The 27,207-nt window shown below is 47.2% G+C and overlaps 1 protein-coding gene across 1 annotated transcript in view; it reads right to left on the reverse strand.

The window, feature by feature from the left end:
• PCDH11X (protocadherin 11 X-linked) overlaps window positions 1–25,511 on the reverse strand; it is a 1,005,792-nt gene extending 980,281 nt beyond the window's left edge. The window contains exon 1 of the mRNA XM_083160344.1: window positions 25,284–25,511. The gene's annotated coding sequence lies outside the window, so the exon portion shown is untranslated. The remainder of the gene's footprint in view (window positions 1–25,283) is intronic.
• Window positions 25,512–27,207: the final 1,696 nt, after the last annotated feature.

The raw sequence follows: 27,207 nt of genomic DNA on the forward strand, positions 1-27,207 counted from the left end.
CCCTGCTTTCTCTGGAGGCCCCCAGCACCCTCCCCTTTGCCACCCACAACAGAGTACAGGAAGAGAAGGCAGCCAAATAGGGAAGTATGCCTCAAGTGGAAGTATGGAGGTGATGTCATAGAGGTTCCACAGCCGCCACCTGCATTAAGTACAAGGATCCTCACAGACATCCTTGATTTTTTGATAGGCAGACTTGGTGGCGCCCCCTAGATCCCAGCACCCTAGGCAGCTGCCTAAAGCTGCCTAGTGGTAGAACCGGCCCTGCTCAAACCCCCCCCCCCAGATATGCACCAACCACCACCCCCCCCCCCCCCCTGTGTTCCTAGTCCTGTGCTTTTATCTTCCACTTATGTTACTGCTAAAGATTTTGCAGAAGTGTCATTTCCATGCAGAATAAACCTGAATGCTGCAGCCTGCAGAGAGATCCATACACAGGCTGCAGAATAAAACGTACCGGGTAATATTTACAGAGTCTATCAACCTAGATAATGGGGAATTCTAATACAGATAAGGTACATTTATATTCCTATGGGGTAATGCTGCAACTAGAGGGGACCTCAAAGTGGACCTGACGTTTGGAGCAGATGGACAGTGTAATAACACAAGGAACCCTACATGGAACAGCCGCTTAGCAGAGGTGGCAGGGCCACAGATAGTAATATGAGGACGACTGTCATGGTGAGGGATCTATCCATCTATCTATCTATCTATCTATCTATCTATCCATCTATCCATCTATCTGCCTAGCTCCCGGTATGTACTGTACCAGGTGTGCAGGCAGAGAGACACCAGAGCAGCTGTGTAGGATGAACCTGCACATCCCCAGACCCACAGAAGAGGGCATTGCTCCCATCACTTCCCTGCGTCTCCTCGCTCTCTCACTACAGAGATTCTCATGTTTAAAAACATTGCAAGATCCAATGACAGCGACCCCTGTTCTGCGCATACATCGTGTTCTGCGTCTTCTCTGCTTTATTTCCAGAACACGGTTTTATTCTGCATTTCTCTCCTTTGTCTCGTTGCTTTCTCTTCTCTTCATCTGTGCGTTAGATGATGGATGTGGCTACGCTGACATCACAGACACAAATGGTTCTATCTCTCTATCTATCATTCATGCTTAAAGCTTTACGGATTTACATATAATGCAGGGAGTTAGATTGTATCCCTGCCTTCAGCGCTAATCTCCATGTTGTTTACTACTTTTTACACAAATCTGCACTCAAGCCCCATAGACGCTGCAGATGCCAACCAATAAATGTCTTCTTGATAAAGGGTTTATGGTATAAGACCCCGGGGGGTGTTTAATAATCCTCCCGACTGTTACTTGGCAGAAGTCAGACTCATTCCTGTGGATAGCAACAGTCTGAGGCTTGGCAGGAATGTACTAAGGAGCATCTCAACTACACTAAGCCAAGTCACCACCTGCACTCAGCCAGGTCACCACCTGCACTCAGCCAGGTCACCACCTCCACTCAGCCAGGTCACCACCTGCACTCAGCCAGGTCACTACCTCCACTCAGCCAGGTCACCACCTGCACTCAGCCAGGTTATCACCTGCACTAAGCCAGGTCACCACCTCCACTCAGCCAGGTCACCACCTGCACTCAGCCAGGTCACTACCTCCACTCAGCCAGGTCACCACCTGCACTCAGCCAGGTTATCACCTGCACTCAGCCAGGTCACCACCTTCACTCAGCCAGGTCACCACCTGCACTCAGCCAGGTCACCACCTGCACTCAGCCAGGTCACCACCTGCACACAGCCAGGTCACCACCTTCACTCAGCCAGGTCACCACCTGCACTCAGCCAGGTCACCACCTGCACTCAACCAGGTCACCACCTTCACTCAGCCAGGTCACCACCTTCACTCAGCCAGGTCATCACCTTCACTCAGCCAGGTCACCACCTGCACTCAGCCAGGTCATCACCTGCACTCAGCCAGGTCACCTGCACTCAGCCAGGTCAACACCTTCACTCAGCCAGGTCATCACCTGCACTCAATCAGGTCACCACCTTCACTCAGCCAGGTCACCACCTGCACTCAGCCAGGTCACCACCTGCACTCAGCCAGGTCATCACCTGCACACAGCCAGGTCATCACCTGCACTCAACCAGGTCACCACCTTCACACAGCCAGGTCATCACCTGCACTCAACCAGGTCACCACCTTCACTCAGCCAGGTCACCACCTGCACTCAGCCAGGTCATCACCTGCACACAGCCAGGTCATCACCTTCACTCAGCCAGGTCATCACCTTCACTCAGCCAGGTCACCACCTGCACTCAGCCAGGTCATCACCTGCACTCAGCCAGGTCACCACCTGCACTCAGCCAGGTCACCACCTGCACTCAGCCAGGTCACCACCTGCACTCAGCCAGGTCACCACCAGCACACACCCAGGTCATCTGCACTCAGCCAGGTCACCACCTTCACTCAGCTAGGTCACCACCTGCACTCAGCCAGGTCATCACCTGCACACAGCCAGGTCATCACCTTCACTCAGCCAGGTCATCACCTCCACTCAGCCAGGTCATCACCTTCACTCAGCCAGGTCATCACCTCCACTCAGCCAGGTCACCACCTGCACTCAGCCAGGTCACCACCTGCACTCAGCCAGGTCACCACCTGCACACACCCAGGTCACCTGCACTCAGCCAGGTCACCACCTTCACTCAGCCAGGTCACCACCTGCACTCAGCCAGGTCACCACCTGCACTCAACCAGGTCACCACCTGCACTCAGCCAGGTCACCACCTGCACTCAGCCAGGTCACCACCTGCACTCAGCCAGGTCACCACCTGCACTCAGCCAGGTCATCACCTGCACTGAGCCAGGTCATCACCTTCACTCAGCCAGGTCACCACCTGCACTCAGCCAGGTCACCACCTGCACTCAACCAGGTCACCACCTGCACTCAGCCAGGTCACCACCTGCACTCAGCCAGGTCACCACCTGCACTCAGCCAGGTCATCACCTGCACTCAGCCAGGTCACCACCTTCACTCAGCCAGGTCACCACCTGCACTCAGCCAGGTCACCACCTGCACACAGCCAGGTCACCACCTTCACTCTCAGCCAGGTCACCACCTACACTCAGCCAGGTCACCACCTTCACTCAGCCAGGTCACCACCTTCACTCAGCCAGGTCACCACCTGCACTCAGCCAGGTCACCACCTGCACTCAGCCAGGTCATCACCTGCACACAGCCAGGTCATCACCTTCACTCAGCCAGGTCATCACCTCCACTCAGCCAGGTCACCACCTGCACTCAGCCAGGTCACCACCTGCACTCAGCCAGGTCACCACCTGCACACACCCAGGTCACCTGCACTCAGCCAGGTCACCACCTTCACTCAGCCAGGTCACCACCTGCACTCAGCCAGGTCACCACCTGCACTCAACCAGGTCACCACCTGCACTCAGCCAGGTCACCACCTGCACTCAGCCAGGTCACCACCTGCACTCAGCCAGGTCATCACCTGCACTGAGCCAGGTCATCACCTTCACTCAGCCAGGTCACCACCTGCACTCAGCCAGGTCACCACCTGCACTCAACCAGGTCACCACCTGCACTCAGCCAGGTCACCACCTGCACTCAGCCAGGTCACCACCTGCACTCAGCCAGGTCACCACCTACACTCAGCACTGCCATCACCAACACTCAGCCAGGAAATCAACTACACACAGCCAGGTCACCACCTGCACTCAGCCAGGTCACCACCTGCACTCAGCCAGGTCACCACATGCACTCAGCCAGGTCACCACCTTTACTCAGCCAGGTCATCACCTGCACTCAGCCAGGTCACCACCTGCACTCAGCCAGGTCACCACATGCACTCAGCCAGGTCACCACCTTTACTCAGCCAGGTCATCACCTTCACTCACCCAGGTCATCACCTACACTCAGCCAGGTCATCACCTTCCCTCAGCCAGGTCACCACCTGCACTCAGCCAGGTCACCACCTGCACTCAGCCAGGTCACCACATGCACTCAGCCAGGTCACCACCTTCACTCAGCCAGGTCATCACCTTCACTCACCCAGGTCATCACCTTCACTCAGCCAGGTCACCACCTACACTCAGCCAGGTCACCACCTGCACTCAGCCAGGTCAACGCCTACACTCAGCCAGGTCATCGCCTGCGCTCAATCAGGTCACCACCTGCACTCAGCCAGGTCATTGCCTGCGCTCAATCAGGTCACCACCTGCACTCAGCCAGGTCATTGCCTACACATGGTGTTTCCAACAAATTGAGGGATAAGGCCTCATCGGGTCATAATTCAGGGTATGTGGTCGATATGTCAACACCATATACTCGATATAGACAAAAGGTTGATATAAGCAAATGTCAACATGGCAATGATCAACAAATAAAAGGTCCACATAAGTTTTTGGGAATTTGTTTCTTTGTTTTTGGACTTTTTGATACTCTACCACCTGGCCCTATGTATGGCGAGTGAAGGGAGCTATGTAAGGGTATGCGGGACACTAATGGGGTCCACGTGATTAAATCTACCAATTGACCCAAAAAACATGAAAAACTCCTGTTTATGTGTTTACATTTGGTGTCCACCTATTGACACTGTAGTTCCTTTATACCATAACCATAATTCAGATCTAGCAAAGGAATCATTGTGTGCTAGGCAAGTAGTAGGCTTCAGTGGGTGGCGAGTTACCTTCATGTGTCAGGTGTGTTAGAAAAGGTCGACATTCAGAATTTCACCATGGATGTGAGGGTTGACATGTCAACTGTCAACATTCACAATGTCACATAAATTTTCAGATAGCTGCTGCGGGAATGGATCATATGGTCGACCTAAAGATGGTTGACAGTCATTAGTCGACAAACTGCAAGGTCAACATGGGTCTATGTTGACATGGGACAAGGTCGACGGGTCATTAGGTCAACACAATCATTAGGATGACATGGTCTAGGTCAACAGTCTAAAGGAAGGGTTTTCACAGTTTTTTTACCTGAATGTTGACACAGTCGACATGGACACAGGATTATGTGCACCGCGTCCCCTCACATGGCTCGCTGTGCTCGGCACACTATTTTATTCTCCCACCACACCCTAGCGGATAGTAGGCCATGAAATACCACCAGTCGGCACATGTTGGTTCAAAAAACAGTGAAAAACCCCATGTCGACATTTTGACTGTCAACCTAGACCATGTTGACCTAATGCTTGTGTCGACCTAATGATCTGTCGACCTTGTCCCATTTCGACCTAGACCCATGTCGACCTTGGAGTATGTCGACCTATTGGTGTCGATTGAATGACTGCGGTCGACACCACTAGGTCGCCATGCTTCGGGCTCACCATGCTTCTGGCACGGTACCTCGCTGTGCTCGGCACAGTAATTTAATCACCCACCACGCCCTAGTGGATGGTATGGCATGAAATACCGCCTGTCGGCACATGTCGGCTCAAAAAAAAAGTGAAAACCCCATGTCGACCTAGACACATGTCGACATTGCAGTATCTTGACCTAGTGGTGTCGGCTGAATGACTGTTGACCATCTTTAGGTCGACCAGCCGACCATATCCCGCTGCTGCTGCCAGTGCTGTGGAGTCTGAGCACTAGAATGCTAAGACTCCAATGCGTCTGCGCAGATCGCTAGTAAAATGGCCGCCGCCATGGCATTTTTCCAGCAATTTCGGCAGCGCTCCTACCACAATCGCTGGACTCCAGAGTGTAAGTGTTAGAAAAATGGGCGCAGCGTACGCGGAGAGGGTCCGTATGCACAACGCACACTGCACTTATACGCCACTGAAGCCGATCCATAACTCTCACCCTGAAATCATTAATGAAAGTAAAAATATTTTTCAACATTCTGTCATTATCGACATAGGCCAAAAATATATATAAACCATAAACTGCGCTTAACACTAGTGCGGACACTCCGGAATACTACAAGTACAGGATAAGCGCACAAAAAAAACGTTTTGGTCTTACCTTTGTTTTTTAAACAATTCATTTTTGTTTATAATTAGAATTGTTTGCAATATATTGGATCATATACTGTATATATATATATATATATATATATATATATATATATATATATATACAGTATATAAATTTAATATCCATATTGTTGGAAATTTATGTAGAATTTTATAGGTGGCCACCGTCTATTGACTATTGTGATCTATATTTATAAATAATATACTTTTTAATAAAAGTTTATAAATTAAATTTTGGGTATCATTTCAGACCTTTGTTATAAGCACAGTTTATAGTATATATATATATTTTTTGTCATTATAAGGTTGAGACCTACTTACTGTAGGGTGCCGGGCGGCTCCCTGACAGTCGTGATTCCGACAGTCATTCCTCCGACGTCGGAATTCTGACTGCTCCCTCGTGGGGGTCCATGACCCCCATAGAGGGAGAATAAAATAGGTGGCGAGCACAGCGTGGCGAGCGCAGCATGGCAAGTGCAGCGTGGCGAGCGCAGCGAGCACGCAAGGGGCTTCATTGCGCTCCCCACGCTGTGCAGTTGGGATTCCGACGTCTGACTAATGACTGTTTGAATCCCGACTGTCGGGCTTATATACTGCACCCCTTACCGTAGGCCTGCCACCTGATTAGAAGGATTTTTTTTGCCCAATGTTTGCAAATAAAAGTCAGTCTAGGCTGAATTTTATTTGGCTCGGAGATGTCTGAATTCGGGAGGGCGCTGCTGTCATGTGATGTCAGCCCCCGCCCCATGTAGGCTCTGACTTGCCTGCATTCACATGGGGGCACTTAGCGTTTTCCTGGGTGCACCCACTGCTTTGCCCCTGCCCACCCCCCTCTGTGCAAACACCTCGGTAGTCTTATACTCGTCGAAAGTGTTCGCACAGTGAGTCTGCCCATGTATATTTTCACCGATACGCAAATGCAGACCAGAACATCGCAGCAAATTTGCAAAGGACCGATCATACCCGAATCACCCCCATAGTGCGTGTAACCACGCTGACATTCTGATGGGCGATGTGCTAATTGGTCATCGCTATAAATATATTTTTCGGTGTCCTAGAAGAATACTAATCCAAATAAAGATTCTGGGGCTTCTGTTAGAGTGGAGAGTGATAAACAGCCAGCTCCTAACTGCCATGTTATAGGCTGGTTTTGACAAATGACCGGTAGGAGCTGATTGGCTGCAGAGACTGCATCGTCCATAAATATATACATTGTGTCTGCACTGTATCTGGCCGATGTCACCCGCTCAGTAAACACATTCCTTTCCTTCTACATTTGATATTCCCACTATTTAACAAACAATAACTGGAGATCAATAAGGGTTCGGGACGCGAAACACTGATCTGTCCTTATGGTCAGCTGCACTAACCTTGGCTATTGATCTGTACAGTTATACATATGACTTCCTCTCCTGCGCTCGCAGAAGTTTCCAGGAAGGTAAAACCATTATTACATTGTCCGTTCCTGCGGAGTCTCTACTGCAGCTGGGGCAGATACACACTATTATTAGGTTAAATACATACATTGATAAATGTTTCTTTTTCTGAATGATCAATATATTTTCCAATTTTTGTTTTACAAACTGCATTACGGAACATATTGAAGGCGACGTTCTACTGGGAATAACTAGCTTTCATACAATTATTGCTAGGTTATTATAATGTTCTGTTTCTTATTATTAGGTTATAGTGAGATCATTGTTGTTACTGTATTGTTCCTATTTATGTTATTTATATCATGGCAGTATAGGGGCCTGATTCACACCTGTTTGCTAGACTACGTAATCGCAGCCTAGTGTACAGGTAATTTCTGTCGGCCGCCCGTGCGTATACCCGCCCTTCAGCACCCGAATCCCGTCACTGGTGTGCGAGGTGATGTGTGCACAAACACGTCCCCTCGCATGAAGTGGAACGGAGGAGAAATCATTCTATAATCGCTGACTATCGAATGATTTCTGTAGCCTTCGCTCACTTTTCAGATGCCCGCAGATCACCTAATTGAGGGTGGGTGCTGATGTCATGTACGTTGCGATCCCCTGCAGGCATGTGAATAGATGTTGGTACTTATGTATTATGGACGCGGTCTCATAAGAAAAACGGGAGCCCAGATATTACATAAGTACCAATGATTTCTCCAGCGCTTGCAGATGTAAGACCCCTGTACATCTGCTGTTTTTATGGGGATACCCATAAGATGCTGGGCATTGCCCTTCTGCTGCTGCTTCCTGCCCACACCAATTCTCCCCTGGAGCGAGCAGCTTGGCGAGTGTGACTCTCTTCCGGGTTTTGCGCATATTCGCGCATGCTCAGGCCCCACAGCGTGATTATAATTTTACATCAACATTGTGTACATTAGTCTCCTGCGGCCACAAACCTGAGAAACTAGGACCTTACTCAGACTCGCCGTAGCAGGGGGCATTATGGGGCCAGAGATACTGCATCGTGACACGCCCCCGGTTTCCCGAACGCCAGCTGCCCCGCCCCTCCAATGCCTCTGCCTATTCAATAGTTATTTTTTTCCCCCACAGATGAAGCTCGTTGTGATCATGTTAAACTGCGCATAGGCTAAACCCGACCAAAGCAATGGGTGCGCCTCAAAAAGTCCCACAGGTGTTTTATGTCGCACCCCTGAAATATAAAGGACCGATGGCTACAGCAGGATGCGCCTGAATCTAGTGACTATGAAACAGTTCTGTGTGTCGCCCTCTAGTGGCTGCTGGTGAAAAGAAAAATCGGAATATTTTGCCTTTTAGGGCCTAGTTCAGCATATAGATTGTTATTCAGAGAAAAGGCAAAAAGACCAGAGCAATATTGGGAATGCGTCACAAATCGCTGTGCCATCACAGGTCCATACGCAGTTCCGGAACATCAGGCAGTACTTTCCATCTGAGCAAATGTAACTAAGGGACTGATTCAGACCAGTCTCCAATGGCATGTGCAAACATAGGTCCTGGTCACTTCTATGGGGGAGGCAGCAGCGTCATCTCAGCGCACTCCCGTCTGACACACCGCCGCCAGCCCCCAGATGATGTCAGCGACCCAGCATTAACCAGCGTTGCTGTAAGCAGCAAACACCGCAAATGCCGGACCGCTCCTGCTATGGACCCGTGTCCAAATCCCAGCTGCGACCCAGCATTTGCGAAGTGAAAGGGGTCATTTGGTAGATGGTCCCTTGATAACAATGCAGTGGGTGCCTTATGTTATAGGGTTTGGTGCCAGTGAATAAAACAGGATGGAACAGCCGGAATTTTAATCTTCCACATTCCGCTCCGGAGCCAGAATCCTGTAATTTGTCATTTGCAGACATATCACTTTGGGTAAATAGCTGGGGGTCACGCTGGAACACCGCTAACAAATCAGACGGGATTTGGGGTGGATTTGTACATTTTAGAATCAAATTGCATTGAGGTCATTTTAAGTGAACCCAATATCAGCAGGAGCCGGGGAGAATATAAAGGAGGTGCATTGAAATTCCTTCTTTATTTCCTAATTATTTCATAACTGAAATCACCTGGATCTGTGATTATGAGGAAGACGAGGCAGAATACTAACCGCGCTCGGAGCTGCGGCAAACTGACAGTCTCGGTAATTTAGCATAACGATGAACCAGAGCCGGATAGAAGCTGGTGGGGCCCTGGGCAACAAATGTGTGGGGTGGAGGAGATACGCCCTATTGTCTGCAGCCACTGGGACAGGGGTCCTGCCCTGCTGACCAATCAGCAATGATCGGCAGCAGGGCAAACGCTGGGAGAGAGCACGGGGAGGCAGAGGGACCGGTCCCTCTGGGAGTGTGCTGCCTGTCCCTGGGGGCCCCCATAAAGTAGTCCGTGGGGGCCCCTGGGACAACCGCCCCTGTCGCCTCTTGGATAATCTGGCCGTGCAACGCTCCTTATTATGGCTGTGAATTTTGAAGCCTTGCAAGTAATTTAAACGCCGCCGCACTAACGTCCGCCGCCGATGGTCACCGGCCATCAAATGGTTTTGCAATCTCTCGTTTTGCAAAGACACCTCGCTGGTGTCTTAGATCTTTGGGTGCCTGGACAGGAAGTGGGCTGGGAAGCTGACATCCGCTGACGCCAGCATCCCTCACCCTGCACCCGCATCAAAATGCAGACATGGATAAGAGTGACATGGTCAAAATGCCGACATTTAAAATGTCAACATGTTAAAAACGACATGGTTTTATATATTTTTATTTTGTTTGGGGGGGTGTCTATGTCGATACGGACAATGCACCGCCATGCTTCGGGCACTTTTCCTCGCTGCCGTCAGTACAATATTATAATCGAACTCTATGCCCACTTGGATTGTGAGATAAGACCAAGGGGGGGATTCTCTAAGAATCTCCGCCCCCCCCCCCCCTTCGCCTCCCATCGCAATTATAATTATCGCATATGTTCTAACATATGCGATAATTATAGCACAGGACAGCTGTTGCGTTAAGAGCTGTCCTTTGCGGTGAGAGTCGCCGGGTCCCAGCAGGTCCCGGCGGCTCTCCCCTCCCTCCCACACCCAGCGCTGCTGCTGCTGCGCCGGGCTCTCCTCCTCCCTGCACCCGGAAGAGGATCAGTGCAGGGAGGAGGTCACAGGTCCGGGCAGCACAGCTCTGTGCTGCCCGGACAAAGGTGAGGTGGCGATGCGGGGCTGCGGGGGTCCGTGCGGGGGCGGCGGGGGGTCGTTGCGGGGCGGCGGTGGGATGCGGTAGAAGCTTATTGGCTTCTATGGGGCAACCATAGAAGCCAATGGTTGCCCCATTGGCTTCTATGGCGGGGGATGCTTACAGCATCCCAAAATGCGGTAAAAACCCAGATAACGGGGTTTTTACCGCATTTTTAGCTTAGAGAATCTCCCCCCCAAGTCGGTTTCAAAGAAAAAAAAAATCATGAAAATTTCATGTTGGGTTTTTTGGCATGTTGACATTTTAAATGTCGCCATTTTGAATGTATCGGCATGATGCAAGCTGGCATTTTGAACGTGTTGGTATTTTGACTGTCGGCCAATGGTGGTTGGTATTATGACTGCATACTGTACCCTATGGATAATCCAAAAGCAAGGTTTAAAGCCTTGATTCTGGTTCACTCGCAAAGGCAAATTCCTTCTCAAATGGACAAACCCATGTGCACTGCAGGTGGGGCAGATGTAACAGGTGCAGAGAGAATTAGATTACTCATATACATTTATATGTCGCTATATCCATAATTGCATTTAGGCACCTCTATGACATTTACGCTGCCAGCGACCTCTGTACCAACCAATGGCAGGTGTAGCAATAGGCCAATAGCGGTTATCTCTCAGAGGTCAGAGGTCATGGAAGCCACTTGATAATAAATATCTTTATACTGTGTCAAAGTGTTCTATAATTTGTAATGAGTTTTTCCCCGTCCTCTCAGCTGGTGACAAGGCAAGTAGGTTAATGCGTGTTAATTAAATAACGATTAATGATTTTAAATATAAAGTTTCTTATGAAAGCTTATAATTCTCTTAAATAATAATATTGTAACACTCGGCGCACTAAGAGCAAGATGGACCAAAGATCAAAGATCAAGTTTAAGTGTTAAATAAAAATCAAACTATTTTTCATGGAAGATGGGAATAAGCTGTTGCTACGGATATTCAGGGCCGCCAAGAGGTGGCCTGGTGGGGGTCTTGGTCCGACCCTCATGCCCCCTCCATCCCTCCCGGGCAGCAGCAGCACACACCTACAGCATGTGCTGTGCTGCCAGCAGGCTCAGCATGAGTGTCTCACTGACAGCGTGAGAGGTCATGCTGAGCCTGCTGTCAGCACATGCTGTAGGTGTGTGCTGCAGCTGCAATGCTGAGGGGCCAGGGGTGGGGGCAATAACACTCCCCCCCTTGACCTTACAGTGTTTGCCGGAGGTGACCATGCCTCCCAGGATTAGGCCACGGCCCCTAAATTTTACCGGGGCCCGGCATACCTCTCGGCAGTCTTTAAATCAAAGGTTTGGCAATGGAGTATTTGGGGCATAATGCCGTCACCATTAGATAGATTGTTTCACTCTGTTTGGGTCTCATCAGTGTAAAGTGGGGGCTTGTTGTTTAGTACAGGTGCTTCAGAAACAGCCTCACTGAGGGTGAGATGGATGAAATGGAGAGTGACAAAACCCCAACCAATCAGCTACTACCTGTCAATTTTCAAACACTGTGACATGGCAGGTAGGAGCTGACTGGCTGATGGTTTATCACTCTCCATTTTATCCCTGTTTAAGCTTTATAGCGTCGCTTTACTGCACCGGGAGACTGGGATGCACGTGTGGATGTGATGCACGTGCGTCCCAGTGCAGTGGAGTCCCTGTCCGCCGGTGCTCACCAGACGCAGGCGGGCACTGAGCAAAGATGACAGGGTCTCTTTCTGTATGCAGCTGATCACACTCTCAAGTCCGTGCACTGCCTATGGGCAGAGAAAGCTGTGCCTGGGTAGGAGATTCACAGTCAGCCCTGTGATTCGCCAACTGAGACTGGCATTGTTATCACTTTTTTTTTGTAAATTCAGTCAGATCTTATTTCCCTTTATAAGTAAGGGAAATGAGATGTGGTTACTAAAAATTTTTTTTTCGAATGGAAGGGTTTGGAGTTTTGCTCGAAAAGCCCTTTACTGCATTTAGGTGATACATAAATAACATGTAAAGGGTGTGAAATCACCCTCTTTTCATATTATTTTAGTAACAACTATTTTAATAAATCGGCCCCCTAAAGTCTGTCGCAGAGTAGAGGATTTACAGTGCCTTATAGAAACTGCAGGCAGACAATGCAGACTATTACTGTATGTCTGTAGCATTAATCAGGACTATCGGTCACCTGGTGCTTCCAAGTGTGTAAGGAACAATGACTGCGCCGGATTCCTGCGATTTTAATGACATTCCCAGAAAACAGCTGGACAACACCCACAAACGCTGACTTCCTGACATAGCAGCAATCTCCCTCTCTCCCTCATTAGTCTAGCAATCTCCCTCATGTCACCTAGCACCACATTACACTGTTACATCATAGTTACCTACCCTCCTGCATTCTGCAGGAGACTCCCTGACATAGCAGCAATCTCCCTCTCTCCCTCATTAGTCTAGCAATCTCCCTCATGTCACCTAGCACCACATTACACTGTTACATCATAGTTACCTACCCTCCTGCATTCTGCAGGAGACTCCCTGACATAGCAGCAATCTCCCTCTCTCCCTCATTAGTCTAGCAATCTCCCTCATGTCACCTAGCACCACATTACACTGTAACATCATAGTTACCTACCCTCCTGCATTCTGCAGGAGACTCCCTGACATAGCAGCAATCTCCCTCTCTCCCTCATTAGTCTAGCAATCTCCCTCAGGTCACCTAGCCCACATTACACTGTTACATCATAGTTACCTCCCCTCCTGCATTCTGCAGGAGACTCCCTGACATAGCAGCAATCTCCCTCTCTCCCTCATTAGTCTAGCAATCTCCATCATGTCACCTAGCCCACATTACACTGTTACATCGGGTTGGGATCATTTGGTCTATTGCATTATGGTAGAAAGTCATTAGGTCGAATCCATTAGGTCGACATGCTAAAAGGTCGACATGATTCTAGGTCGACATGGGAAAAGGTCGACATGATTCTAGGTCGACAGGTCATTAGTTCGACAAGGTCATTAGTTCGACATTGTCTATGTCGACATTCACAAGGTCGACATGGGGTTTTTCACTGTTTTTTTTACCTGAATGTCAACACAGTCGACATGGACACAGTTTAAAGTGCACTGCATCCCCTCGCATCGCTCGCTGCGCTCGCTATGCGTCGGGCACGGTGCCTCGCTACGCTCGGCACACTATTTTATTCTCCCACCACGCCCTAGTGGATGGTAGGGCATGAAATACCGCCTGTCGGCACATGTTGGCTCAAAAAACAGTGAAAAACTCCATGTCGACCTTGTGAATGTCGACATAGACAATGTCGAACTAATGACCTTGTCGAACTAATGACCTGTCGAACTAATGACCTTTCGACCTAGAATCATGTCGACCTTTTCCCATGTCGACCTAGAGTCATGTCGACCTTTTAGCATGTCGACCTAATGGATTCGACCTAATGACTGTCTACCATAATGCAGTAGACCAAATGACCGCATCCCGTTACATCATAGTTACCTTCCCTCCTACATTCTGAAGGAGACTCCCTGAAATAGCAGCAATCTCCCCCTCTCCCTCATTAGTCTAGAAATCTCCCTCAGGTCACCTAGCCCACATTACACTGTTACATCATAGTTACCTCCCCCCCTGCATTCTGCTGGAGACTCCCTGACATAGCAGCAATCTCCCTCTCTCCCTCATTAGTCTAGCAATCTCCCTAATGTCACCTAGCCCACATTACACTGTTACATCATAGTTACCTCCCCTCCTGCATTCTACAGGAGACTCCCTGACATAGCAGCAATCTCCCTCTCTCCCTCATTAGTCCAGCAATCTCCCTCATATCACCTAGCCCACATTACACTGTTACATCATAGTTACCTCCCCTCCTGCATTCTGCAGGAGACTCCCTGACATAGCAGCAATCTCCCTCTCTCCCTCATTAGTCTAGCAATCTCCCTCAGGTCACCAGGACCACATTACACTGTTACATCATAGTTACCTCCCCTCCTGCATTCTGCAGGAGACTCCCTGACATAGCAGCAATCTCCCTCTCTCCCTCATTAGTCTAGCAATCTCCCTCATGTCACCTAGCCCACATTACACTGTAACATTTTGGGGGAAAAATGAATGAGAGACAGATACAGTTACATTGAATCATCAGCACCATTTCCCAGCACTTTACCAAGTCTAGTATCTCTTACTAACGGCTTTGGGGCTCATCTACATTTGGATCTGAGTCATTGTATAAGATTCCCCTCAGATGTAGCAGTACACACCCACGCTTCTAGGGGCCACGTTCACAATCTCTTTTCACAATGTCTCCATATATGGAACTAGACACGCCCTTTTGAAGGAGCATGACACGCCCGCTCAATGGGGCACTGTGCAAAATTCTATTACCAACTACAATCTCCCTGAAACTAGTTTTCAAAAGTAGGCAAGTATGATATGGACCTATAGACTTGGAATCAAGCCCTAGACATTTTCATTGAGACTTTCCGAGGAACAAAAGGAAAATAATCCGCCCTTATAACGTATAATTTCCTTTCCACCTCTGTGACCTTTCGTGACATATTTACACAGCGGTTATTACAGGAAATGTAATTATTGTGGTCTTAAACGCTGGAAGGGTCACTTAGATGTCTCACAGGAGGACCCTTATAAAACACATTTTCTACACTTCAATTTTTTTTTATTTTATTTAGAAAAGATCAATTGTTCCAATCATGAATTAATGTAAGTGGGAGAAAACAACGGCGGCTGAGGATGCTCGTTGTGTATTTGGGGAGGTAATTGAGACTTCCTCTTTACACACAAAAGAAACTGATTGAATGTATAGTGGCGGAGAGAAACATTGTACACAAGAATTATCCGGTGTCTCTGACAAAGAGCCTGGAACATTTTCTGTCCTCGCAACAGAACAATAATGCACTCATTTCACAGACTTCATTTTCACCTTCAATATCATCCACACACCCCCCCTTCCCCCATCCCTGCTTTCCCCGCATCACTGCTCAGTATGTTTGCACCACACCGTTGATTCATTGTTGCTTTTTGTTGACGGTTTTTGTCCTGTATAAATGCTGAAAGCCGCGTCTGATTAAGCTACCGCTGTGTGCGTGTATCCCAACTGTTCCGATTACAGGGCGACAGTCCCACTAGTTTGGACACACCCACGAGATACAGTGCCCCGCGGGCGGGAGGTTGGGAAAGCCTTTGCTCACCGCTGTAGGACAGTCCAGAAGTCCAGAGTTTAAATAGGGAAATGCCACCAACTGCCATTACAACCTGAATCACTGGCAGTGGCTACTTGATTTGAATTTTGAACTGTGCTGCAGTCCCGCCTCTGGAGCCACCACTCCTCAAGGCCCTGCCCCTCCACCTGAGGCCCCATTTCGAGTGCACAGGGGAAACTGGGGATGTGGACATTATGGGTCACAAGTCTTGGGGTACACCGGGATGGTAAAGCATAAACATGTCCTTTTTTTGAAAAATAAAATCACAAAAAACACATGTTGACCTTTTTCATGTTGACTTTCTGCTTGTATCGAACTTTTGATCATGTTGACTTAATGCAATGTTGTCCTATTGACTGTCAATCAATAGTGGTCAGCTCATTGGCCCTTCTGGCATTGGCCTGTATTGCTAGGTGGCTGATCTGGCTGTGATAGTGACTTCATTCACAGATGTTAGGCTTCAGAGGGGGGCTGGGTTCATAGGCCGGGATACTGTTCTTAGGTAGGAAAGTGTAAACACTGGGGATGAGTTGGAGCCAAAATTCCAATGGTCCTTTATTCATTTCATTTTTATTTATTTACAGTGTCTTATACAGCGCAGAAGATTCCGTTACAGTGTCTTATATAGCGCAGCAGATTCCGTTACAGTGTCATATATAGCGCAGCAGATTCCCTTACAGAGTCTTATATAGCGCAGCAGATTCCGTTACAGTGTCTTATATAGCGCAGCAGATTCCGTTACAGTGTCTTATACAGCGCAGAAGATTCCGTTACAGTGTCTTATATAGCGCAGCAGATTCAGTTACAGTGTCTTATATAGCGCAGCAGATTCCGTTACAGCGTCTTATACAGCGCAGCAGATTCCGTTACAGTGTCTTATATAGCGCAGCAGATTCCGTTACAGTGTCTTATATAGCGCAGCAGATTCCGTTACAGCGTCTTATACAGCGCAGCAGATTCCGTTACAGTGTCTTATATAGCGCAGCAGATTCCGTTACAGCGTCTTATATAGCACAGCAGATTCCGTTACAGTGTCTTATATAGCGCAGCAGATTCCGTTACAGTGTATTATATAGCGCAGCAGATTCCGTTACAGTGTCTTATATAGCGCAGCAGATTCCATTACAGTGTCTCATATAGCGCAGCAGATTCCGTTACGGCATCTTATATAGCGCAGCAGATTCCATTACAGTGTCTTATATAGCTCAGCAGATTCCGTTACAGGTTCTTATATAGCGCAGCAGATTCCGTTACAGTGTCTTATATAGCTCAGCAGATTCTATTACAACGTCTTATATAGCGTAGCCGATTCCGTTACAGTGTCTTATATAGCACAGCAGATTCCGTTACAGTGTCTCATATAGTGCAGCAGATTCCGTTACAGTGTCTTATATAGCGCAGCAGATTCCGTTACAGTGTCTTATATAGCGCAGCAGATTCCATTACAGTGTCTTATATAGCGCAGCAGATTCCATTACAGTGTCTTATATAGCGCAGCAGATTCCGTTACAGCGTCTTATATAGCGCAGCAGATTCCGTTATAGTGTCTTATATAACGCAGCAGATTCCGTTACAGCGTCTTATATAGCGCAGCAGATTCCGTTACAGTGTCTTATATAGCGCAGCAGATTCCGTTACAGTGTCTTATATAGTGCAGCAGATTCCGTTACAGCGTCTTATATAGTGCAGCAGATTCCGTTACAGCGTCTTATATAGCGCAGCCGATTCCATTACAGCGTCTTATATAGCGCAGCAGATTCCGTTACAGTGTCTTATACAGCGCAGAAGATTCCGTTACAGTGTCTTATATAGCGCAGCAGATTCAGTTACAGTGTCTTATATAGCGCAGCAGATTCCGTTACAGCGTCTTATACAGCGCAGCAGATTCCGTTACAGTGTCTTATATAGCGCAGCAGATTCCGTTACAGTGTCTTATATAGCGCAGCAGATTCCGTTACAGCGTCTTATACAGCGCAGCAGATTCCGTTACAGTGTCTTATATAGCGCAGCAGATTCCGTTACAGCGTCTTATATAGCACAGCAGATTCCGTTACAGTGTCTTATATAGCGCAGCAGATTCCGTTACAGTGTATTATATAGCGCAGCAGATTCCGTTACAGTGTCTTATATAGCGCAGCAGATTCCATTACAGTGTCTCATATAGCGCAGCAGATTCCGTTACGGCATCTTATATAGCGCAGCAGATTCCATTACAGTGTCTTATATAGCTCAGCAGATTCCGTTACAGGTTCTTATATAGCGCAGCAGATTCCGTTACAGTGTCTTATATAGCTCAGCAGATTCTATTACAACGTCTTATATAGCGTAGCCGATTCCGTTACAGTGTCTTATATAGCACAGCAGATTCCGTTACAGTGTCTCATATAGTGCAGCAGATTCCGTTACAGTGTCTTATATAGCGCAGCAGATTCCGTTACAGTGTCTTATATAGCGCAGCAGATTCCATTACAGTGTCTTATATAGCGCAGCAGATTCCATTACAGTGTCTTATATAGCGCAGCAGATTCCGTTACAGCGTCTTATATAGCGCAGCAGATTCCGTTATAGTGTCTTATATAGCGCAGCAGATTCCGTTACAGCGTCTTATATAGCGCAGCAGATTCCGTTACAGTGTCTTATATAGCGCAGCAGATTCCGTTACAGTGTCTTATATAGTGCAGCAGATTCCGTTACAGCGTCTTATATAGTGCAGCAGATTCCGTTACAGCGTCTTATATAGCGCAGCCGATTCCATTACAGCGTCTTATATAGCGCAGCAGATTCCGTTACAGTGTCTTATATAGTGCAGCAGATTCTGTTACAGCGTCTTATATAGTGCAGCAGATTCTGTTACAGCGTCTTACATAGCGCAGCAGATTCCGTTACAGCGTCTTATATACCGCAGCCGATTCCATTACAGCGTCTTATATAGCGCAGCAGATTCCGTTACAGTGTCTTATATAGCGCAGCAGATTCCGTTACAGTGTCCTATATAGCGCAGCAGATTCCGTTACAGTGTCTTATATAGCGCAGCAGATTCCGTTACAGCGTCTTATATAGCGCAGCAGATTCCGTTACAGCGTCTTATATAGCGCAGCAGATTCCGTTACAGCGTCTTATATAGCGCAGCAGATTCCGTTACAGTGTCTTATATAGCGCAGCAGATTCCGTTACAGTGTCTTATATAGCGCAGCAGATTCCGTTACAGTGTCTTATATAGCGCAGTAGATTCCGTTACAGCGTCTTATACAGCGCAGCAGATTCCGTTACAGCGTCTTATATAGCGCAGCAGATTCCGTTACAGCGTCTTATATAGCGCAGCAGATTCCGTTACAGCGTCTTATATAGCGCAGCAGATTCCGTTACAGTGTCCATGCTTCTTTTATTAAAGCTTACATCTTTTATATAAAACATTTAAAACTTTATACATATATACATATTAATATAAATAAATAATATAAAAAATAAACTTATGCAATTGCCAAAAGAGATAACTTAAAGAATAGCATGTCCGCTTATAACTTCAAACAAAACATTCCTAAATATACTATAAATCTCAGTATAAATGATAACGATTCACTTCGTCTTATGTCAATATATTTCATTCAAGAAATTTGAGTCCATTCATTCACATTTATTCCTCATTCTTTCCCATACACCCCAGGCAGTCTGTCTTTCATGCCTCTAGATTATCTACACCATACAATCTTTATTTATTCACCCATTTTCTTCACAGTTATTCTACATTTATTCCTACTCATTCATACCACCCAACCACCACCAGCACCCTGTGTTTCTCTATATCCCATAAATTTCACAAACATAGCCAAAACCCACAAGACACTTCATCCAAACCACTTACTCCCCCCTTCCATTTACTCCACCAACATAAATAAGGTAAAGAAGTTTTATGCAAGCAAGTTGTATGTAAAAACTTTCCTTTTGAAAATGAAAAATTCCTACTACTAGTGTTAGAAAAGTGGAAAGATCCCAGAGGGTCCAGGATCAGTTTGGATACCGCCTACTAAGGAGGTTTCAGTTGACCCCACAGACGAGACCAACTGACGGCATCCAGCTTTTCCTTTTCCCTATCCATCACCACCCTCACATCTTGTAGGATAAAACCCACCACCGTCCTAAGAGGAAGGATTTTCTTTCTTAGTCCGATATGACACCGTGCATTCCACGTGTGGTATCTGACCACTAAGCTAACTATATAAATAGTGCATAAATCAAACCCTTTATACCCTTTGAATGCTCCATAGGCCCATTCCGGGTAACTGAGCCCCGAAAGGCAAGGGATACCTAGGGAGGTCGACACTGCTCTATAAACCTCAATATTAAAGGGACACTCAAGAATGAAGTGGTCTACCGTCTCCTCCACTCCCAGACACTCCTCCCGTGGACAACCACGATCATCGGCACTTCTAAATTTAAGGTTCCCCCTAACATAGAGTTTCCCTAGGAACGAAAGCCAGGCAATGTCTCTAAACTTCAGAGGGATCCGCTGGTCATTGAGCAACTTCAACCCTGCTAAACAGACGGTGCCTGGGCAGTCCTTCAGAGCCAGTGGGGCCAGGAAGTAGATCTGCAAGACCCTCTTCCCCAACTCCTTCCTTGAGAGATCCCTTACATCTCCCACCGCCAAGCCCCACTTGGAAATCATTCTGATGGCAAGAATCACGTAGATCGGGAGGTACTCTCGCCCAGACCAGGGTTTCTTCAAGCGACCACCATCTATCCAAGCCTTACAGTAGGGATCCCACCATTTCATGAAACCCTGTACCCATCGAGGGGGGTCCTCCAAGAAGATGCTACCAATGTTCAGCTTTAGAAAAGCTGTTGTAAAGAAGACCACAGGGTTAACCATGTCCTGGCCACCCTCTGCCCTCGACCTGTACACGATACCCCTCTTGACCATGTTCATTCTGTTTCCCCAAAACATTTGAAAAAACAAGGAACATAACCTAGACCACATCGATTGAGGCAAGCAACAGACATAGCTGACATACAAAAACATAGGTACCAAATAGGTTTTGCATATATCAACCCTTTCCCTCATAGACAACTTTTGTCTCTTCCATAGGCTCACTTTCTTGGTTGCATCCTCAAGCTTCCTCTCCCAGTTTGCAGAGGCATAATCGCCATGGTCGAATTGGATGCCAAGAACTTTTATGGTGTCATTGGCCTCTGGGAAAGTGTCCGGGAGAGGAAATTCTTCCCCTCCCTCCCCCATCCAGAAAACTTCACTCTTGTCTTTGTTCACTTTTGAACCGGAAGCCTCAGAATAAATCTGGACCAGTTGGTCGATGACACTTGCCTCTGCCATTGATGACAGAACAATGGTGACATCATCCGCATAGGCTGTCACCTTCAATGTGAAATCCGGAGCCAGCTGCAATCCCTCCAATGTGCTGTTTTCAATCCTCCTAACAAAAGGATCAATTGCAAACACATAGAGGAGAGAGCTCAGGGGGCATCCCTGACGTACTCCCGAGTCCACGTCAAAGGCGGGCCCTACCCAACCATTGACAAGAGGGAAGCTCTCGGCCTTCTTATACAAAATTTCTAGCCAATTTACCATTTTCCCTGGGAAGCCATACCTTTCCAGTAAAGCCCAGAGGTACTTGTGATTGACACGGTCAAAGGCCTTGGATTGGTCCAATGCCAGCAGATATTTCCCAATCTTTCCAGCCCTGCACCGTTCCACGGCCTCCCGGACACCAAGAACCGCACTAAAAGTGCTTCGCCCTTTCACGGTGCAGTGCTGGAAGGGGGAAAGGAGCTTCCTTGAGAACTCCATTATTCTGTTGAAGAAAACTTTTGCCAAAATCTTTCTATCTGTATTGAGAAGGGCTATGGGGCGCCAGTTCTCAATACGAGTTCGGTCTTTGCTTTTAAACAACAAAATAAGTGCCGACCGCCTCATGGAAGGAGTGAGTTCACCCTCCTCCAAACAGGTGTTGAAAACCTCTGTGAGACGGGGAGCTATGACATCAGATAATTCCTTATAGAATTCCGATGTTAGACCATCAGGTCCGGGTGACTTCTTTGATGACAAGCCATCAATCGCTTCCCTAACTTCCTCTACACTTATTTTGTTGCTCAAACAATCAAGAGAGGTACCTGGATCGACCAGACCTGGGGTTTCCCTCAGGAAAGTTTCCATCCTCTCTCTGGTCAGTGATTTCTCAGACAAAAGGTCAGAGTAAAAATCCTTAACGACTTTTAGGATGCCTTCCTTCCCTTCTTGAAGCACACCCTGTCCATCGTAAAGGCCTCTGATCTCTTTAACCTCAGTTCTCTTCCCACAATCCTGGTAGGGGTCCGGTGAGTGGTAAGTACCGTAATCCCTTTCCAAGATCAAAGAAGCCAACCGATCATACTGATACTCTCTCATCTGAGACTTCACTCTGGAGATTTCCCCACCATCTCCATTCTCAGAGATCAAGAAATCTAGTTCCCTTTTTAAGGCAAGGTAGGTATTGTTCTTTATCAAGTTTCTCTTTCTTACCAGCCTTTTGAAGAAACCCTGGACTTTCTTTTTCAATACCTCCCACCACTCAGATCTACTCCATCCAGCCTCCAACAGCGATTCATGATCCGACAGAAGATCTCGAAGAGACTGCATCACGCTTGCGTCCTTCAGGAGCTCAGCATTCAACCTCCAGAGGCCTCTTCCTTTCTGAATGGTCTCAGAATCATTCAAAGAGAAAGAAAAAAAACAGTGATCAGAGAATTCTACTGGCTCTACCTTGGGGGGAAGAGTTTTGGAACCTCTTTTAACAAAAAACCTATCTATTCTAGACCTACGGCTACCACTAAAAAAAGTGTAACCCGTGAGGTCTGGGAAATGTTTAACATGAACATCCTCTAGACCAGCCTGCTGTACCATGCTAACTAAAAAATTTGCATCATAGCCCAGAGTCCCATTATTTTTGGACCCTCCTCTATCTTTCGGTCGGATGACGGTGTTAAAGTCACCCCCAAAAATGACTTGCTGGGCTGTGAATAGGAAAGGTTTTATCAACTTAAAAAGGCATTTCCTATCCCAAGGAGATTGGGGGCCATAGATGTTTATTAGCCTTAGGTCCTGCCCTCTAAGATTGATGTCCAAAACCATACATCTTCCTACTTCCAGTTCTATGAATCTATTTACGGTTACCTTGTCGGTAAAAATCACCGCCACTCCACTGTAGGGCTCGGCTGCAAGAGACCAGAAAGAGGGGCCTCTTGTCCACTCTCTTTTGGCTTTGTGAAGCACTTCCAGAGTTCTCGTTCTAGTCTCTTGAAGGAAAAGTATGTCAAAATCCTTGCCTTTTAAAAAATCATAGGCCATAAGCCGAGCCCTGTCTGATGATATAGAGGCCACATTTATAGTGGCACATTTGATGAGGTGGGGATCCATAAATAGATTTATAGTGGTATACATAATACCTATTTACCTTCACCTTTACCTTCACCATCCTTGCATTCCCCTTCACCCTCCACATTTGCAACCACATCCATATCCTCAGACAAACCATCATTATTCACTTCTGGGTCAGGTGGCTTCCCCTCTTTTTTAGTGTCTGGGTCATTCTCAGGAAGGACAAAGGACCCGGCTGGGTTGTCTCTTTGGATCTCTGCCCTTCCAAGAACGCCCTCTTCTGTATCCTCTGATTCCTTCTCAGCCACCCTCTTGTCAATTTTCTCTTTTGGTTCCTCACTCGCTCTCACTACGTCCGCCCCTTTTCTATGTTTTGTCATCACTTTTTCTCTCTGTTCAGTTTGTCTGTCTTTAATTTTTTGTTTTTTGTCTACTTTTCTGCTTCTCTTATTTTTATTTTCACCAGACTTGAAAGTTAGCCCTTCTTTTTCCCTGATAATTTCTCCTTCACCCAGCTCTCTCTCTGATTCTTCTTCACTCTCTGAAAATATTAAAAATCTGTTTGAGAGGTCAAGGTGACCAGGGATATTCTCTTTAGTCTGCTTTCCCTTCTTCCCTCTTCTCACTACCTGGAAATCTTCCTCCTTTTCTTCTACACCTTTGCACCATTGAATTTGGTTATCTTTCCCCACCACCACTTTTGAAAATGGGACTGTGACAGGGGTATGTTCACTTTGTTTTCCTATGGGTCTTTTTACAGAATTGGGACATCTGCTATATGGGTGGCCCTCCTCCCCACACAAATTGCATTTAACTTTATTGCACGTGCTAGATGTGTGCCCGGTCTCACCACACAAATTGCATTTTTGCTCGCCACATTCACTACTTGTGTGGCCCACCAAGCCACATCTAAAACACGTGCGGGGTTGACCGGGATAGAATATCTGAATTCTATCCCGGCCTATGTATGCGGCGGATGGAAGATGCACGGTCCTGCCCTCCTCCTGCGCCAATCTGACCAGGGCAGACCACGCACCTCCCCATACACCCAGGGTGTGACCCACTTTAACTAATTTGCTTTTGACTGTACACAGCCTACTTAGCCAAAATTCAATGTCATGTGCAGGAATTAGGTCATTCCGTACCAGTATTCTCAGTTTTACATACTCAGGCCTTGATGAGGATGCAACAACTGTAAAATCTGCAAATTTTTCCTCCCCTTTCCTCTCTTCCCACTCTTCAAAGACCTTATGCATTCTATGGAGTGAAAGAAAACTTAGGTCAAAGAAAGGAGACCTGTCTGGATGAATGCACGCAGAGAGGTCTCCAGCTGAGCAATCTAAGGAAAACACCATTTTCAAAAAATCAACCTGCGACGGTACAGGCCCTGTACCAACCCATTTAAATTGTAACAAATGCCTTCTGCCATATGAGTTCTTTTGTGCATTCTCTTGATTAGCATTATTATCTTTAGACCTTACGTCCCCACTTAATATTTTTGCATACGATATTGGGGTCTTAATCTTAGTCGACACAGACTCAGCTGACATGTCAGCAACTGACTTTTTCTCCACTTGGTCTGCAATAATTTTTAGAGCACTCTTAGCACCCACAGGCGCACCAATCTGACCAAACACAGTTTTAAAGATAGCTTTTTCTCTTGCAGTTAAATTGTCCACATTCAGTCTTTTTTGTCCTTGCGTAAGTAGTTCTCCCGCCTTTGTTACTGCTGACACTTTTCCACTTACACCATTCTCATGCCCTAAGCAAACATTATCAGCATTTACTTTTGCAAAAGAAACAGGCTTCTCAATGAATTGGACATTACTTGGTCCAGCCTTTTGACTGTCCATAACACAGTCTTTAAATTTATTGGAGATAGTCGCAACCACAGTCTTTGGTATCTCCCTTCGGTCCTGAACAGCGCTATCAGCAGCCGCTGCTTTTCCCCCCGCTGTTAGGACCTCACAGGGCGACGGCAGTACTTCTGACATTACATGCGCCTTAGATCTCAAGACCTCTGGTGTCCCCAGGAAGGCAGCGTCTCTCTCGGTCTCACACATAACGATTTCCATACTCACCGCCTCCTGGGGGTCCTCCGATCTGGGCTGGATGGTAGATTCTTCCTCCATCCTCTCCATCTGCATCATGCTCTGCTGTCTTTCTCCCTCTGGATTGGATTGGCAGTTTTTTTCATACACAAATGGCAATCTGTCAATCTGCACTCTGGCCTCTGTTTCCATGAGGCTGTTTTCTTCCACTCTCTGTGCAGGATCAGCCTGGAGCAGTACCCCTCCCCCATGGATGATGTCATCACTGCCTTCTGCTGCTGCAGGTGAAACCTGCATCACCTGGACTGCCATTAACCCTTCTCCTGCTGGTAAGGATTGACTTTTTTCCTTTTCTTCTTTCATTTTGATAGATATTTGATTTTTAACTTTGGAACAGGAGTTAGTGTGTAACATTATTCGATCTCTCCATGTCTGACGCTCCCATATACGACAGGTATTTCTTTTCTTTTTTGCATGATATAACCTGCTGTGGATCCTTTTCGATTCAATGAGTAGCTCTTTTAGACCCATTTTGACAAAAGTCTCTGTTTCACTTTCCATCTCACTGGCATCTTCCTCTTCAGACACTATGAGGTCATCCTCCACCTCAGATGGTAGGTCTCCTTTGCTTTGTCCCCCCGCGGCCGCTATTTTGCCGCCGCCGACGTTTGCTCCCCCGCCGGGTTCTTCCATTATTTCCCCCCGCAGCTGGCTTGCTACTGGGGTACCTCCGGAATCATCCGGGGGGACATTCTCCATACCTTGCACATTTTCCTCCGAGGTTCCCGCTGCTGATGTACTAGCAGCAGGGATGTTTTTCCTCCTGGACGGGCACACAGCCCCACGTCTTCTGCCTTTCACCATGATATAGCAGGCCCTCCGGCACCAGGACCTGCCTGCACTCTACCCCCACAGAGGTCCCCTGGCTTGGGGAGGCCTGAGGGGGGAGCTCTCGCTGTGCACTGGGATTCTACCTTCTCAGGAGCTTCTGCAAAACACATCCACTCCCTTGAAAGTTACAGTGTCTTATATAGCGCAGCAGATTCCGTTACAGTGTCTTATATAGCGCAGCAGATTCCGTTACAGTGTCTTATATAGCGCAGCAGATTCCGTTACAGTGTCTTATATAGCGCAGCAGATTCCGTTACAGTGTCTTATATAGCGCAGTAGATTCCGTTACAGCGTCTTATACAGCGCAGCAGATTCCGTTACAGTGTCTTATATAGCGCAGCAGATTCCGTTACAGTGTCTTATATAGAGCAGCAGATTCCGTTACAGTTTCTTATATAGCGCAGAAGATTCCGTTACAGCATCTTATATAGCGCAGCAGATTCCGTTACAGTGTCTTATATAGCGCAGCAGATTCTGTTACAGTGTCTTATATAGCGCAGCAGATTCCATTACAGCGTCTTATATAGCGCAGCAGATTCCGTTACAGTGTCTTATATAGCGCAGCAGATTCCGTTACAGTGTCTTATATAGCGCAGCAGATTCCGTTACAGTGTCTTATATAGCGCAGTAGATTCCGTTACAGCGTCTTATACAGCGCAGCAGATTCCGTTACAGCGTCTTATATAGCGCAGCAGATTCCGTTACAGTGTCTTATATAGCGCAGCAGATTCCGTTACAGCGTCTTATATAGCGCAGCAGATTCCGTTACAGTGTCTTATATAGCGCAGCAGATTCCGTTACAGTGTCTTATATAGCGCAGCAGATTCCGTTACAGTGTCTTATATAGCGCAGCAGATTCCGTTACAGTGTCTTATATAGCGCAGCAGATTCCGTTACAGTGTCTTATATAGCGCAGTAGATTCCGTTACAGCGTCTTATACAGCACAGCAGATTCCGTTACAGTGTCTTATATAGCGCAGCAGATTCCGTTACAGTGTCTTATATAGCGCAGCAGATTCCGTTACAGTTTCTTATATAGCGCAGAAGATTCCGTTACAGCATC

This window comes from Crinia signifera, chromosome 9 (genome assembly GCF_055691185.1).
Source record: "Crinia signifera chromosome 9, ASM5569118v1, whole genome shotgun sequence".
NCBI lineage: Eukaryota > Metazoa > Chordata > Amphibia > Anura > Myobatrachidae > Crinia > Crinia signifera.